The sequence below is a fragment of the Cricetulus griseus genome (genome assembly GCF_003668045.3).
Source record: "Cricetulus griseus strain 17A/GY chromosome 1 unlocalized genomic scaffold, alternate assembly CriGri-PICRH-1.0 chr1_1, whole genome shotgun sequence".
Lineage (NCBI taxonomy): Eukaryota > Metazoa > Chordata > Mammalia > Rodentia > Cricetidae > Cricetulus > Cricetulus griseus.
The window spans coordinates 124526798-124542598 of NW_023276807.1; positions in this window are offsets into that span (position 1 = coordinate 124526798).

Genomic DNA, 15801 nt, shown 5'->3' on the forward strand with positions numbered 1-15801 from the left:
ACTGTTTATGATGTCATTTTAAATAGTAAATTTCAGAAGTCAACAAAACTAAATTTTCTTTTGTAACTGAAATAATGATGGAAAAACTCTGGAAAACTAAGTGACTCATATTCTTTTTAAAATTAATTTATTTAATTAGAAATAATCTTATTTAACATATCAATCCCAATTTGCTATCTCTCCCATCCTCCCATGCCCCCATTGAACCCCCCCATCCCAACCCCCATCCACTCCCCAGGGAAGGTCAGGCCTTCCATGTGGGATCATCAAAGTCTGTTACCAAACCCTCTGAATGTGGGTGTCAGTTAGGAGGCCTGGGAAGTCTATGGGAACTCTGACAGTGGAACTAGTATTTATCCCTAGTGCATAAATGGACTTTGGCAGCCCATTCCCCATGGCGTGATAGCGTCTCAGGCCAGATACATGGAAGAGGGCCTATCCTTCCCAAAGGAATGTGATCTGTATTCTTTTTGAAACATGAGGCTGGAACTTAGTTGTTGCCATTAAAAATATCATAAAAAAACAGCTAGCCACACAGAAATGAGTTCATGTACAAACTACATGACATGTTAAACATGATAGCTTCTGAATGACTTTTTTAAGTATTTGGGATTATTCACTAAGGTACAGTGAAATTTGTGGATTGTATATAAGGAGCTAAGGTGACAGGTTGATTCTTCATACCCTGGTCTTTCCCTGTCATAGCTCTGATGCACTGTTTTCTGTGGCTATGAATGGTTTTAACACATTTTCCTTTTAATAAGTATGTAAAAATTTCTTCCCTCAATAGCCCAGATAGTTAAGCAACATATATATTTAAAGCTACAGTAATCCAGTAATTAGATAAATTTGGTGCTGCACAGACCAACTTGTTCCCCTCTCCTCATGTTCTTTTCTGTGAGCTGCAGGGAACCCTGACAGTGCACAACAAACCTCTGACTTACATAAGCAAAAACCTTCTTCCTTTGTGTTCTACATTACAAGTGTGTAATTCTTACATTTCAAGTGTCATAGAACCAGTTCCCAAAACACTTTTCTTTTCTAACATCGGAAAAGGATATTGAAAGAAACATGGACAGGCTTTCTTTACATAATACAACCATTCCATGGAAATTCAGTTCTGGTTATCTTACTGGTTATTCAGTATTTTTTGAATGTTGATGCCAACGTAGGATTGATATCTGGTTCATGACTTCTTCAAGGAAAGTTCCAGGACATATTCTGAATGATGCATCTTTATTTGACCTCTGGGAATGAAACTGCTTTGCTTTCACTGCTTCATTCAAGAAGACATACTCACTTGACTTTTTAGTTTTGGTTTAACTTTTTTCATAAACTATCATATGCAGTTGTTAAATTTCCTTGTTTACCAGAAATGTGCCACCTTTCTTTCTACCTATGATATCATGCCTTACCAGGTGTGTTTTCTGTTATGTTGCTAAACCTATGATTAGCAAAATATGTAGTTATTTCTCTTCAAACTGAATGAATGAATTAATGGACAGATACTCTTTTATTGCAAAGTAAATCATCACAGATCAATGAAGATCAATGAACTTGCTACTTGCCATTGTACATCACATTAATTTATGTAAATTCAGATTTCCCCATTCTGGATTATGGTTTAGTTCCTTTATTCAGAAACATTTTATTGCAAAATAACCCTCATCAACCAAGGCAGGAGATGAATTTTATAGCACAGGATAGAATTGATGGTCAGTAGTAAAGAACTTCAGATGACTGTACAGAGAGACAGAAATGGGATAGTTTGGAGAAACATAAATGAAGAGTTAGAACTGATAGCAGACATCCACAGATAAGTAGCATTTCAGAGAAAGAAGAAAAATATAGGAAACATCACTATTTCTAAGCCATTTTTTGAAATGTAGGAATTATATGTTACTAAGATAATATTTAGATTTAATTGGTTTTATGTAGGAGACATGTGTAAATAAAGTAATTAAGCTAAGTGTTGTCACAGTTATATGCAGTGTTGTCAGGAAATGTTGTGATGAATATCCTTAAATTTTTTAACTGAAAAGAAATTACAATCAGTTTATACCAGAAAAAAATACACTTAGTTGTTGCTTGCTTACTTTTACTCCTATAAAGTACCAAGAAGTCCATAATTGTGGATACATAAAATATGCACAAATTCTGACATTTGGATGACATGTGCCTTCTATAATCTCTGCCTGTTTTTCTCTGATCTAAACAGAATGGCAGACCTATCTAAAACTGCACAGGTAAACTCACTTTCTGATGATAGATTTGTATAGCATGATCTTAATGCAATGGAAAACTGTGAATTGACTTTACTTCCTTGAAAACGATAAGTAAAAGAAAAAGTATGGAAAATTAAAGAGACCTGTTTTTAAAACGCCTGATTACATACTTAGATTAAAAAAGGAAAAGAAAAGAAAACAAATTTTTAAGTCACAAATCTCTCAGCCCTGCATCAACCAATAAAAATGATTTTTATATTTCTTGTCATTAATCTTTCAACCTACTGTTCAACCCCAAAATTATTCTTCCATCTTGTCATGAATCTGTCAAAGGTACTGCTTCCAACAGAATTGACTTATTTAATTTATGTTTCTTTCCCTGAATCTTGCCAGCCTGTGTTCTCAATTTATAAAATCAAATCAAATATGTATTCTCTCCTTCTGAGGTCTTTGGGTCACACTAAAATTGTATTTTTCATTTTGATTAAAAGTATTTTTAAGGTAAACATTTCTGTCTAAATAAGAATACTTACATGGGCTATGCATATTTTCACAGAAAGAAGCATCTTTATATATAACATGATATTATGATTACTTTTATTACATGTAACATTTATTCTGAAAATATAGTAATACATGTAAAAAAGTTAAATATGGTGTTTTTCATAGTTATTTTATTTTCATTTAATTAAAAATTTACACATTACAAACTTTGTAAGATGTCTTCATTCCACGGTTTTCTTTTAATGAGGAGACTGGTAGAAAAATCTATGTGTGTAAAAGGAGGGGTGAGATAAGATTCTCAGTATTCTGAATATCAAGCAATACATATGACAAATCACATTCATACAGAATATGCTACTTAGTTGGATTAGAAGGCATAGCTCTAAAATCCTATAATATTTGTTATTTTTAAGCTTTTTGGTACACATTGAATTATTAATGTAGTAAGCATTTAAATATATAAGAAGTCTACACAATTAAAAAAACAACTTAGACAAAAGAAAACATAATATCTAGTTTTCTATGGCACATGGATCGTCTACCTAGAGTTGGCTATGGACCCATAGGTTTAAAAAGCAGGAATCAATCCCTGTGCCTCTGAAAAGTAACTGGTGTTTGAGTCATTCTTAACCTGCAAGGGTTTCAAACACAGAGGAACACAGTGCTGTGGCTGTTTCTATATAATTGCTACAGTATCAAACAAGGGAGACAAGAAAAAAATGAGAGACACAGAAAAACAGAGACTCAGATATAAAAACACAGACAAAGACAGAAAGCAGAAAGAGATAGGACAGACTGCAACAGAGAAATCCACTCATTATCCCATTATTATCTGTTCCTACTTAAGCCAGGTAGATACATCTTCTTAATAATTCCTGTTAAATTAAGATATGCAAGTTAGAAGAACAGCTTTGGCAACCTGACAGCACTATTTCAGGTCTAGTTCAAATGAAATTTTTAACCTAAATTATTAATTAGCAAGAGGCCAGGCATTGGTGGCACAGGCCTTTAATCTCAGCACTCAGGAGGCAGAAGCATGCAGATCTCTGTAGGCCAGCCTGGTCTACAGAGTGAGTTCTAGAACAACCTCCAAAGCAATACAGAGAAAACCTCTCTCGAAAAAACCAAAATAATAATAATAATAATAATAATAATAATAATGATTAGTAAGAGAGAGTGCACATTATATACATGGGTAGGATCAGTATTCCTATTTATTTATTTATTTATTTATTTATTTATTTATTAGATTTTATATCAAATTTTAAAATCCACTAAATTCCCTGTATACCCTGTCCATTGACTTCTAAGTTTTGTATTTTTCTACTGCTAAATACCATTCTGTTCCTTCTCAATTTTTTTAAATTTGCTATTCTTTTTTGTATTTTCTTTTTTTAAAATTTTTTTATTAGTTCAAATTAGGAACAAGCTCGCTAGACATGTCAATCCCTTTTTCCTCTCCCACCCCTCCCCCATCTGTCCCCCCCCTCTTGCCTACTTTCCCTCTACCCCATGTACCCTCCACTACCCAGGCAGGGTAGAGCCCTCCAGGGGGTTCCCCAAAGTCCACCACATCATCCTGTGCCTGGCCTAGGCCCTCTCCCATGTGTCCAGGCCGAGAGTGCATCCCTTCAAGTGGGATGGGCTCTCAAACTCCCTTGTTACACCAGGGAAAAATAATAATCCACTACCAGAGCCCCCCTAGAGTGCAGAGGCCTCCTAATTGACATCCATGTGCTTCTACTGACATCAGTCTGGGATCCTTGTGTTCCCCTTGTACAGGCCAGCAGTTTCTGTGGGTTTCACCAGCCTGGTACCGACCCCTTTGATCCTCATCCCTCCCTCTCTGCAACTAAGTTCCAGAGTTCAGTTCAGTCTATATCTGTGGGTTTCTGTCTCACTTGTTTATTTTTTTTAAAACTACTTCATGAAATTTGATAAGCTTTTTTGTTTGTTCATGAAAATGTATTCCTATAAAAAATATCTTGTGATGTGACATCAATTCTGTCAAATTTGAAACCATTTAATGTAATTTTATTTACATATGTCCCTTACTTAAAACTAATTAAATCAAACTGTTATTTCAATAACACTCTATTACTTCTACATTACATGAATATGCCATGGAATTTTTTATGCTGTTTGCTGTAAATATTCCTATGGTTTTTAAATTGGGAGCATAGCGGGAGGGGAGATGGTGCTAGGAGAATAAGGGGAGAAGAGGTGGGGTGGTAAGGACATGAGGGAGCAGGAAGGTTGAGTTGGGGGAAGAATAGAGGAGAGCAAAATAAGAGATACACCATAATAAAGGGAGCCATTATAGGTTTAAAGAGAAATCAGATACTAGGAAAATGTCTAGAGATCTACAAAGATGTCACCAACTAATAATCTAAACAACAGAGGAGAGGCTACCTCAAATGCCCTCCCCTGATAATGAGATTGATGACTAACTTATATGAGATCTTATAGCCTTCATCCAGAAGCTGGGAAATAGAAGCAGACACCTATAGCTATACACTGAACTGAACCAAAGTCCAGTTGCAGAGAAGGAGGAGTGAGGAGCAGAGGGATCTTGACCAGGCTTGTGAAACCACAGAAACAGCTGACTTGAACAAGAGGGAGCTCCTTGTCCCCAGACTGATAGCTGGGAAACAAGCAGAGGACTTTTCCAGACCCCATGAACGTGGGTGTCAGTGAGAAAACCTTGTAAATCTATAGGACCACTTATCGTAGATCAGTACTAGCATAGGAATGGACTTTGGGATCCCATTCCACATAAAAGGATACTGCCTGGGCCCACCGAGATACACGGAGTGGGCACAGGCACTATCCCATAGGATATGACAGACTCTGAAGACCCCCTATGGAAGGCCTCATCCTAGGAAGCAGAAAGGGTATGGAGTAGGTAGGGTGTTAGTAGGGGTAGAGGCAGGGGAGGAGGTGAAGGATAGGCAACTGGGATTGACATGTAAAACAATCTTGTTTCTAATTCAAATAAAAAAAATGGAGAAAAAATATTATTTTTATTATATAAATGCTCCTCAAGTTTTCTAGTTTCTGTGACTTATAATACTCCAATTTATCTCATGCTGAGACATCTAGTTATCAGAGTATTTGTGGTATTTCTTTGAACTGTGTATGAGTGCCAGTACCTTATGTTATAGTCTGGTAAACAAGAGCAAATATTTTAATATATTTCTATTAATAGAAATGGAATGGAGTGTGCAAACAGATATGAACAAGATGGCTTATCATAAGATAAGCAGAAGAGTTAAAAGTTATGGAAATGTCAATAAACAAATCAAATCAAAATCACTAATGGGCACTTCTTTCTACCTTGGAACGCTGAATTAAACAGCATCTATGTAAGAATGTAATCTTTAAAATGTGTTGACAACAATTTAGTTATTATCCCTGGAAATTGTCAAGCACTATTCAATCAGTTCTGTCATAGTACTACTTGTGCCTTATAATTTTTCAGTGCCTGGATGAAAAACCTTAGCTCATACTTAAAGATTTTTTACTTTCAGTAGTTAATAAGGGTATTGATGCTGCTGGTTTCTGCTTTATTTTCTCTTTTCATTCCTAGGTATGTAGTCTTTTGAGTCAAACAAATAATATTATGCTACAGTCGATGTGACTGCATCATATCACCTCTCTTCCAAGTCTTATCAGTTGCATAAACTGTACCCTAAGTATTAGACAATGTCAATCTGAAGAAATTCACAGCTATGTGAGTCAGTGTGATTTAAGTCATTCATATGCATGAAAATTTTCTTCTTGTAAATAGTTTCATGCTATATCTAAAAAGAATAGCAAAATAGCACCTATATAAAAGTTTTAAGAAAATTAAATAAGATTTCATAACTCTTCGACCAACCCAACCTGAAAGGCCCCATATATAGCCTCATCTTGGCCTTGCCCTTTTCTGTGTGGCCAGTTTCCCTATCACATACATCATGTAGAATGTCAGGAATTTCACAGAGATAATTTAGCCCAATGTGCCTAACCTGAATAAATAGATATATTGTTCACAGAGGTATAATTTATCCTGTGTTTCTTTCTAAAGCAAATCTTGTGTGAATGTCATTTAGGTAAAATGTACATCTACTGGCAACAAGCCCAGACACTCACTCACCTGTCTGTGAACACTCATCCTCCATGGAGAACAGATATGGTAGAGAGTGTGAATGCATATCCCTACCCTATACAAACCAATTCTGATTATTCTTTCCAAAAAGGTGGACTTTGGGAAAGAACATTGCATCTTACTTTTGTATCATATTGGCAAAAATGTTGTCCTCATTGCCTCAAAATTTGTCCCCTTTTATGCACACTATCAAAATACAGGTCTTTTAACACTTTGACACTCTGACCATGTTCATATAAATAGCTGCCAATTAATCCTTAACATATTGAAAGGAAAGGAAAGTAATGGAAAGCAAAGGAAATTATAGCATATTTTGGCTGTACATGGAAATTTTTGGAATGGAGGGATTGAAGTTTCTGTTGCAAGGTCTACATAGATGTTTCTCTTCTGCCCAGTCCTGCAACTGTTCACTCCTAAGTAAACAGAGACTTATATTAATTATAAACTGTTTGGTCTATTGTTCAGGCTTATTGCTAACAAGCTCTTACAACTTAAATTAACCCATAATTCTTATGTATGTTTAGCCACATGGCTTGGTAGCTTTTTTCTGTGAGGCATTCTCATCTTGCTTCCTCTGGGCCTGGCTGGTGACTGACTGTCTTCCTTTCTCTTCTCAGAATTCACCTAGTCTGTTAGCCTTTCCTATACTTCCTGCTTGGCTAGCGGACAAGGAACATTTAATTAAACCAATATGAGAGGTGAATCTTTAGGGTACAAGAGTATTATCCCACATCAGTTGAACCCAACCACAATGAACTGGGCTCTCTGTTATGAATGACTACAATAAATATGGAAATGCCATGAGCTTGCTGATTACCTGATCATTTTTTTGTTGTTGTTGTTCAAATTAGAAACAACCTTGCTTCACATGTCAATCCCTTCTCCATTTCTGTCCCCACACCCCCAACTCCCTACTAGCCCTCCATCCCCTCCCCCTCTGCTCCCCAGGGAGGATAACACCCTCCTTGGGGGCTCCCCAAATTCCACCACATAATCCTGGGCAAGGCCTAGGCCCTCCCCATGTGTTCAGGCAAAGAGAGCATCACATCACATGGGATGGGATGTCAAAATCCTTTCTTACACCAGGGAAAATACTGATCCATTACCAGGGGCCCCATAGAGTGCTGAGGCCTCCTCATTGACATTCACATTCAGGGTCTAGATCAGTCACGTAATGGTCTACCAGACAGCAGTCTAGGGGTTCATGTGCTCCCCTTTGTTCAGGCCAGGTGTTTCTGTAGGATTCACCAGCCTGGTCCTGACAACTTTGATCTTCATTCCTTCCACTTTGCAACTGGGTCCAGAGTTCAGTTCAGTGTATGTGGGTGTCTGCCTCTGCTTCCATCAGTCCCTGGATAAGGGCTATAGGATGGCATATAAAGTAGTCATCAGTCTCATTAAAGGGGAAGGACATTTAGAGTAGCCTCTCCAACATTGCCTAGATTGTCAGTAGGTGTCATCCTTGTAGATCTCTAGAAATCTCCCTAGTGCCAGATCGTTCCTCAGACCTATAATGGTTCCCTCTGTTACAGTATGTTTCATTCTTCTCTCCTTTATTCTTCCTCTGACTCAGTATTTCTGCTCCTCCATTTCCTCATCTCCCCTCCTCTTCTCCTCCTCTCATTCTGCCAGCTCCCTCTCCCCTACCCTCATGTTCCCAATTAGCTCAGGAGACCCTGCCCCTTCCCATTTTCTGGGGTTCAAGCATTTTTCTCATAGAGTACTTCTTGTTTCCCAGTTTCTTTGGTGAAGAGGATTGTAGGCTGGTAATCCTTTTTCCTATGTCTAAAATTCATATATTAGTGAGTACATACCAAATTTGTCTTTTTGTGACTGGATTAACTCACTCAGAATGGATTCTACTAGTTCCATCCATTTGCCTGAGAATTTCAAGATTCCGTTGGTTTTTTCCACTGAGTAGTACTCCATTGTGTAAAAGTACCACATTTTCTCTATCCATTCTTCAGTTGAGGGATATCAGGGTTGCTTCCAGGTCCTTGCTATTACTAACAAGGCTGCTATGAACATGGTTGAACATTTGTCCTTGTTGTATGAATGTGCATTATTTGGTTATATGCCCAATCGAGAAATTGCTGGATCTTGAGGCAGACTGGTTGACATTTTCCTGAGCAACTACCATACTGATTTCCAAATTGTCTTACAAGTTCCTCATTCCCACCAGCAATGAAGAATGATGGTGAAAGTACATCTGTGTATATTTATCTTATTTATTGTTTAATAAAGTTCTGTTTGGTCAATGAAACAGCAAGTTAGACAGGACTAGGAGTTAAAGAGCATTCTGGGAAATGTAGTAGAGAAGTGGTGATCCAGGCCAGAAGTGACATAGCAAGGAGACTCATATTTGAGCAAGGAGAAACAGGAAGTGTGCCCTTTTTCCACTTCCTCCTCCAGCAGTGCCATGTGATCAACCGGCAAGAGAGGATGCCAGCAAAAGGCATCCTCTATAAGATAAGTCTTATAAAATATATAGGTTCATGATAATTAAGACTGAGCTAACAGATAAGGAATCCTAGTCAATGGCCAAGCAGCATTTGAACCTAATACAAGTTTCTGTGTATTAATTTGGTCCCTGACTCAGGCGAGCGGCTGGTGTAAAGCACACTCATGGCGGTGGGGCTCAGGTGGCCTTATGGTGGAAAGATTTATCATAACAGAGGAGTTTTCCTTTGTCTCCACATCCTCTCCAGCATAGATTGTCATTGGTGTTTTTGGTTTTAGCCATTCTGGTTGATGTAATATGGTATCTCAGAGTTGTTTTGAGTTGCATTTCTCTCATGACTAAGGATTTTGAGCACTTTCTCAAATGTCTTTCAGCCAATTTAAATTGTTCTGTTGAGAATTCTTTATTTAGTTTTGCACCCCGTTTTTATTTCATTGTTTGGTGTTTTGGTGGCTGTGTTCTTGAATTCATTGCATATTTTGGAAATCAGCTCTCTGTCAAATGTGGGGTTGGTGAAGATCTTTTCCCGTTCTGTGGGCTGTCATTTTGTCTTATTGACTGTGTCCTTTGCCTTACAGAATCTTCTCCATTTCAGGAGGTCCTATTTATCAATTGTACATCTCAATTTCTATGATAGCCAGATCTTATATTGGCATTTTCTCAATTGAATTGCCCACTTTTCTGATGACTATAGATTGAGTCAAGTTGATGAAAAACTAGTCAGAACACAGTATTTAAGGATTTTGTAAAATCAGAGAGAGTAGAAACTACAAGAGTATTTACAGTAGAACAATATGTAAAAATGTACATAAATGAAAATAGCACATATCTGGTAAGACAAATTGAAAGAGAGAGCATGCCAGTTGTAAAATCAGCTGAAACCTCATTTGCAACATTAAAAATAATAACAATAGTCACAAAAATCAAATCATTAAAATGTCAGTTTTATGGTATTGTTTAGAATCTTGCATTCCAAGTGAACAAAAAGAAAGAAACATTGGTACACAATAATATGAATGCATTATATTTAGAGGGCTTGCTTGGTGAGGAGAATGGGTAAAACATATGATTCTTTATTTACCCACTTAAATTATAATGTGTATGTTTTTGAGGAAAATAAAGTCAATGTTAAGTGAGTTGTTAATATAAATGTACATATCATTTGATTAACACTAACATTTATGATATTTTTTCTGTATGAATTTTCTTGTGACTCTCATATTCTGGGGCCATCATTGAACTGAACAAGATAAAGTTTCTGAGACAAAAGTTTGCTCTGTTTAATTCAGCAGTATACAAAGAATGATTAGGAATGCTTCACAAACATAGTTTAGCTACTTTTACAAAGCTTCCTACTGAGGAAAGTGTGAAAACTTTTAAAGGTCATTATATAAATATTACTCAATTACTTCTTTAAATTACACCATCAGTGATGAATGCATTTCTCATGCATTATATAACAGACTTCCACCCTATATTTGCTAATTAGCTCAATAGTCAAAAACAGGTAACTCTTATTTGAGTCATGATTCACTAATTGGCTATGACACATAGTATATATGTCTGTATTCTTGCATTTCTATTTTAGCATCTTTATTTTATATATTATACATCTATAATCTCCATATTTCTGGTATTCCTGTGGAGGATTAATTCTTTTAGAAAGGTTTGTTTTATGACATATTGGAAAGTCAGTTTCATATATTTTATAATATATGTTTGTTTCACTAGTGAACCCTAGGTGTTGACTTAGAAATAAGTCAACCTGGTTACCTTTACTGGTAACCAGTGTTTGTAAATTTTTGTGTCACTGGTCTGTTGTTTCCATTTACAGTGGTTTTTATTCAAATTTGAAATTATTTTATTCTTCATATTTTCTTTGAAAAATGGATTTTAGTCTCTAATACAATATATCACACCCATAATTTCTTCCCCTTCCACTACCCAGGAATACTCCCCCACCTTCCCTCTTTCCATGATCGACTCACCCTCCACTAAAAGAGAAAACTTAACTCAACAAAAGAAGATATAATAAGACAAGTTGAAAGTCCTCACCTTATGGCTGGACAAGGCAAACAAATGGGAAAATAGCATCCTGACAGTTGTCAAAAGAGTTGGAAATCTATACCCTCTGAGTGTTAAAAGTCCCTCAAAAACTCCAAGCTATCAACCATAACATATATGCAAGCAACTTGGTGCAGACCCTTGCTGGACTGGGGTTACTACTTTGGTCTGTATGAGCTCAAATGCTCCTTGCTTAGATGATTCAGAGGGCTATATTCTCCTATGTTATCCATAACTGTTGACTCCTACAATCTTTCTTCCTCTTCTTTGGGATTCTCCAAGCTCTGAGGGGAAGGATTCAATGTGGATATCCAATATAAACTGTCTCTCCCGGATATGGCGGATTGTGGATCTTTTTACCCACTCTCATCTGATAGAGGATGTCCTTCTGTTTGTTGTGAATATATGTTTCTAATATTGTTGGATGAATAAAGGTGTTTCAGTCAATGGACATCATGATTTGGACAGGTGGGAAATCCAAACAGAGGTAAGCAGAGGCTAGGCTCCTTTAAAAGGGGCTTCCTGATTAAGATTTATCTGCAAAAATAACAGGGCTCTTTGCAGAAGCCCTGCACCAAATACCTAAATGGTGTTTATGAGCAGCTGTTGGCATGCTTCTAGATAGTGACATGCACATAAAAACTCTGCAGAGTATTGGCAATAAGCATGGCTTCTACCAGTACCTAAACCACGATGCTAGACTCTCAGGTAGCCAAGGAATAAGGTGGGGCAAGCTATGGCTTTAATCTTAGCAATACTATTTATCAGATTAAAGACTTATATGATCAGAAAAAGATCTAGATATACAATAAAGAAAGATTCAGAGGAACAAATATTCTAAATGGTATACAGAATGTTTACAAAGATACATAGGCATGGGAGAGAAAAGAAAAAGGATGGAAAAAATCTTTAAAAAAGAAATATAGTAGTTGGGTGTGGTGGCACACACCTTTAATCACAGCACCCCAAAGGTAGAGGCAGGTGGATTTATTTGATTTCAGGGCCAGGATAGTCTACAGAGTGAGTTCCAGGACAACCAAATATATACAGAGAAACCCGGTCTCAAAAAATTACAAAATACAAATAAAAGAAATAGAGTAATTAAAAAGCTACATGAAGATGAAAAAGAGATTCTGGATACTGTATTTTCTTTGATTTGTCTGACTGCTGAGGAAGGATCAACAGCTACTAAAAGACATTTGATTATAAATGCTGCTGGCTTAATCCAACCTATATATTTTGAAAATGTATTTTCTTCAAAATTTATATGTATATTCATAATGTCTGTATGCAATTTTTACAGAGACATGTTGCATATAGGTATAGGTCTTTTTATTTGCTAATTTTCCTTTTATTATTAACATTAATATTTATTTAGCATTTTCTTTCTCACTTATTTACCCTGCGTTTTTTTAGCACACATAATCACCTGTCTAGGTATGCATCCAAGGGCAACCTCCACATCAATTATCACTCAAGAAAATATACTCCAGGCTTTCATGCAGACAGATGTGGTGGAGGCATTTTTCACTTTAGATTATCACATTCAGAATGACTTTAGCTTGTGTCACATTGACATAAAATTAGCCAGCACATCTTCTTTCTTTTAGTTTAGCTATTAAAAACTTTTAGTTTCTAAAGTTCAAGACATTAGGCCATCATCTGTTTTCTCCTTCTTTTGAGTTCTTGAAGGACTGAATATAGCATGAGGGAATTCCCTTCAACTTGATGCTGGTAATGAAGAAGAAAAAGAGGAAGCTGGGTCCATTCACTGAAAGGAAGGATTGCCCAGGACACACCAAGACAAAGTTGTCAGCATAAAGATTTATTTACACCAGAGGGACAAAAGGCAAGAAATAAAAGATAGGGGATGGAGGACTGAAGAGAGGGGACAAAGAAAAAAAAAGATGGAAGGGATATTGGCCCAGAGGGACAAATGTATAGAGGAGACAGATGGGCCATTAGGTAAATGGAAGTTGAGAAAGGGAAAAAGGAAAACCCTGTGTTAGAATAAAATAGTTAGATGGGGAATGTTAATTAGGGTGGCCAAAGTGGAGATTTTGGTGCCTGGATTCTAATTCATTGACAGCTAGACCTTAGTGGTCAGCCCCAGGGAAAGAAGTAGGCAAATAAGGGCTTAGATGGTGGTGGCCAACTTTAGGTATGTAATCTAACAGTTTCAGAAGGTAGATGGAATGGGGAAGAAGCATAAAAGGAAAAACCTTCCAGCTTCATGTTTTCCATGCTTGGGTCTGTTAGAGCCCTATAATCATCCACAAGAACATCCTATTGTTGTCCTACGTATATCTTCTTGGATGTGTCACTTAAAAGATTCTACTGAATCTCAATAATTTCTAAAGATTATGATGGAGACTCAAAGCACAAGGTTTATTTTGTATAATCAAAATGCAATATTACCAGCTCTCTTTATTTTAATTGTCATTGGTTAATTTTTCCAAAATATGCATCATTTGTCATCCAGCAGTAAGTGTTGATTAAAAATTGGAGATTTGAACAGTATGTACTTTTTATGCAGTTGTTCAACAAATTTTATTGTACTCACCTTGGATTTCAGACAGCTTCATTAACACAATTTTTTCCTGAAGACTTTGGCAAATGTGCATGCATTTCCTGATTTTCCCAACAGTGAACAATCCAAGTTTTAAAAGCTCTTTAAGAACAAATCAAAATCTGTTCTAGCTATTTTCCATAAATTATCACACATTTCTCTGTTTTATTTTTTAAAATACTCTTATTTTTTATGTTTCTGTTTCATATGATTTCAAGACGTTATGTATGTAGAGATTCCATGGAGGTATTCACAATTTATGAACAAAATTGTATCAAGTTAATCAAATGTGACTTACATTGTACTCTTCCTTATACAAAGAAAAACTGATTCTGTTAAAGAAACATCTGTCCTAATAAATACCATGGTTAAGAATTAGATAATCTATTGTCCTTATTATAATTTTTATTAATCTTTTTCATAAAGCATAATTTAATCCTGTTTTACACTTACACCAAGTCCTCCACCATTATCTTCATTACTTTGGCAAACCATGAATGCTTAAAACTAAATAAAGATTTTAGATTTTCAAATCTTTTTGATAGTGACATTCAAAGCAAGAGTATGAGGATATCAGAGCATTATTCATCAATATAAATGAGCATCTGAGTTTGAGCTTATATTATAAAGGTTATAATTGAAATTGTCCACATATCATCCTGATTTTCCTCCTTACAAGATTGTCTTTATGATACCTCAGTTATTAGTTATTAAGATGCATCATATTATGTTAAATTTTACATTTCATTCTTTCAGAAATTTGTCAAATAAAAACACAGCCTTCATAATGCAGCATTAGCAATATTGTCATGGTTAGGATTATAAACCTCACAATGTCATCTATAAAAGATGCATTAACCAAGAGTTATTGTGTCAATGACTCATCATTTCAGAAGTCATCAACATTGTGCAGCTTCACTATGTGCTCCTCCTTATTGATGCAGATAGAGTGTATCATACTGTTATTAATTTGTGATGATTTGTTTCTGTCTCACAGAAGTAGGTTTATGCTTAGGTTACAGAAGCACTAATGGAATAATGACAAATACATGATGGAAGTGATTAATAAATACTGTTTTTACCCCCCTACATTTCATGATTGATTAGTTATAATATTGCATTTGTGTTTCAATAAAACTTACTTGCATTTCCTAAAAATAAGCACTAAGTTGTTCAAAATCTTCCTCTCTTTGTCATTCAGGCTGGGAGAGTAGAGTGTTCTTAAATGGTATAAATTTTAATTTTGCAATAAATTGTCTTATTTCAATATTATTATCATACAGTACTCTGTTAATTGGAAATTTGGATGTGAAAAGTTAGGTAAGATACTTAGTGGCGTAATCTATTCTCTGAGGAAAATCCTACAGGGGAAGGAAAGGTAACTAATTCTGTGGAAATGATAGCTAATCTTGGTAGTCTGCATCTGAAATCAACTAAGACTCAATCAGCTGAGTGCTCCTGGGAGGTTTTTCTTGATGGGATTATATGAAGCAGGAAGAACCAATCTAAGTATGGGCCATATGTTTTGGGTGGCATCCCAGATAAAAGGACATTCATGAGGAAATACAGCCTTTGGTTTCTTGCCCTTATACATAGTGTCAAGTTCATTAGTCTAGTGATGATTTCCAATACCAGAACTAGAACCAGCTTCTAAGGGATTTAAACCAGTTTTCCAATGCAGACTGAAGATCAGCACTTTTTTTGTGATCTCATAGACTCCATATCCATAAGGAGACTAATGAGAAGTTGCCTTTGGGACTGAATAACTACTGTATCTATTCTGTTCTATGAGAAAACCCTGACTAATATGGTAGGCTTAATATGTTTT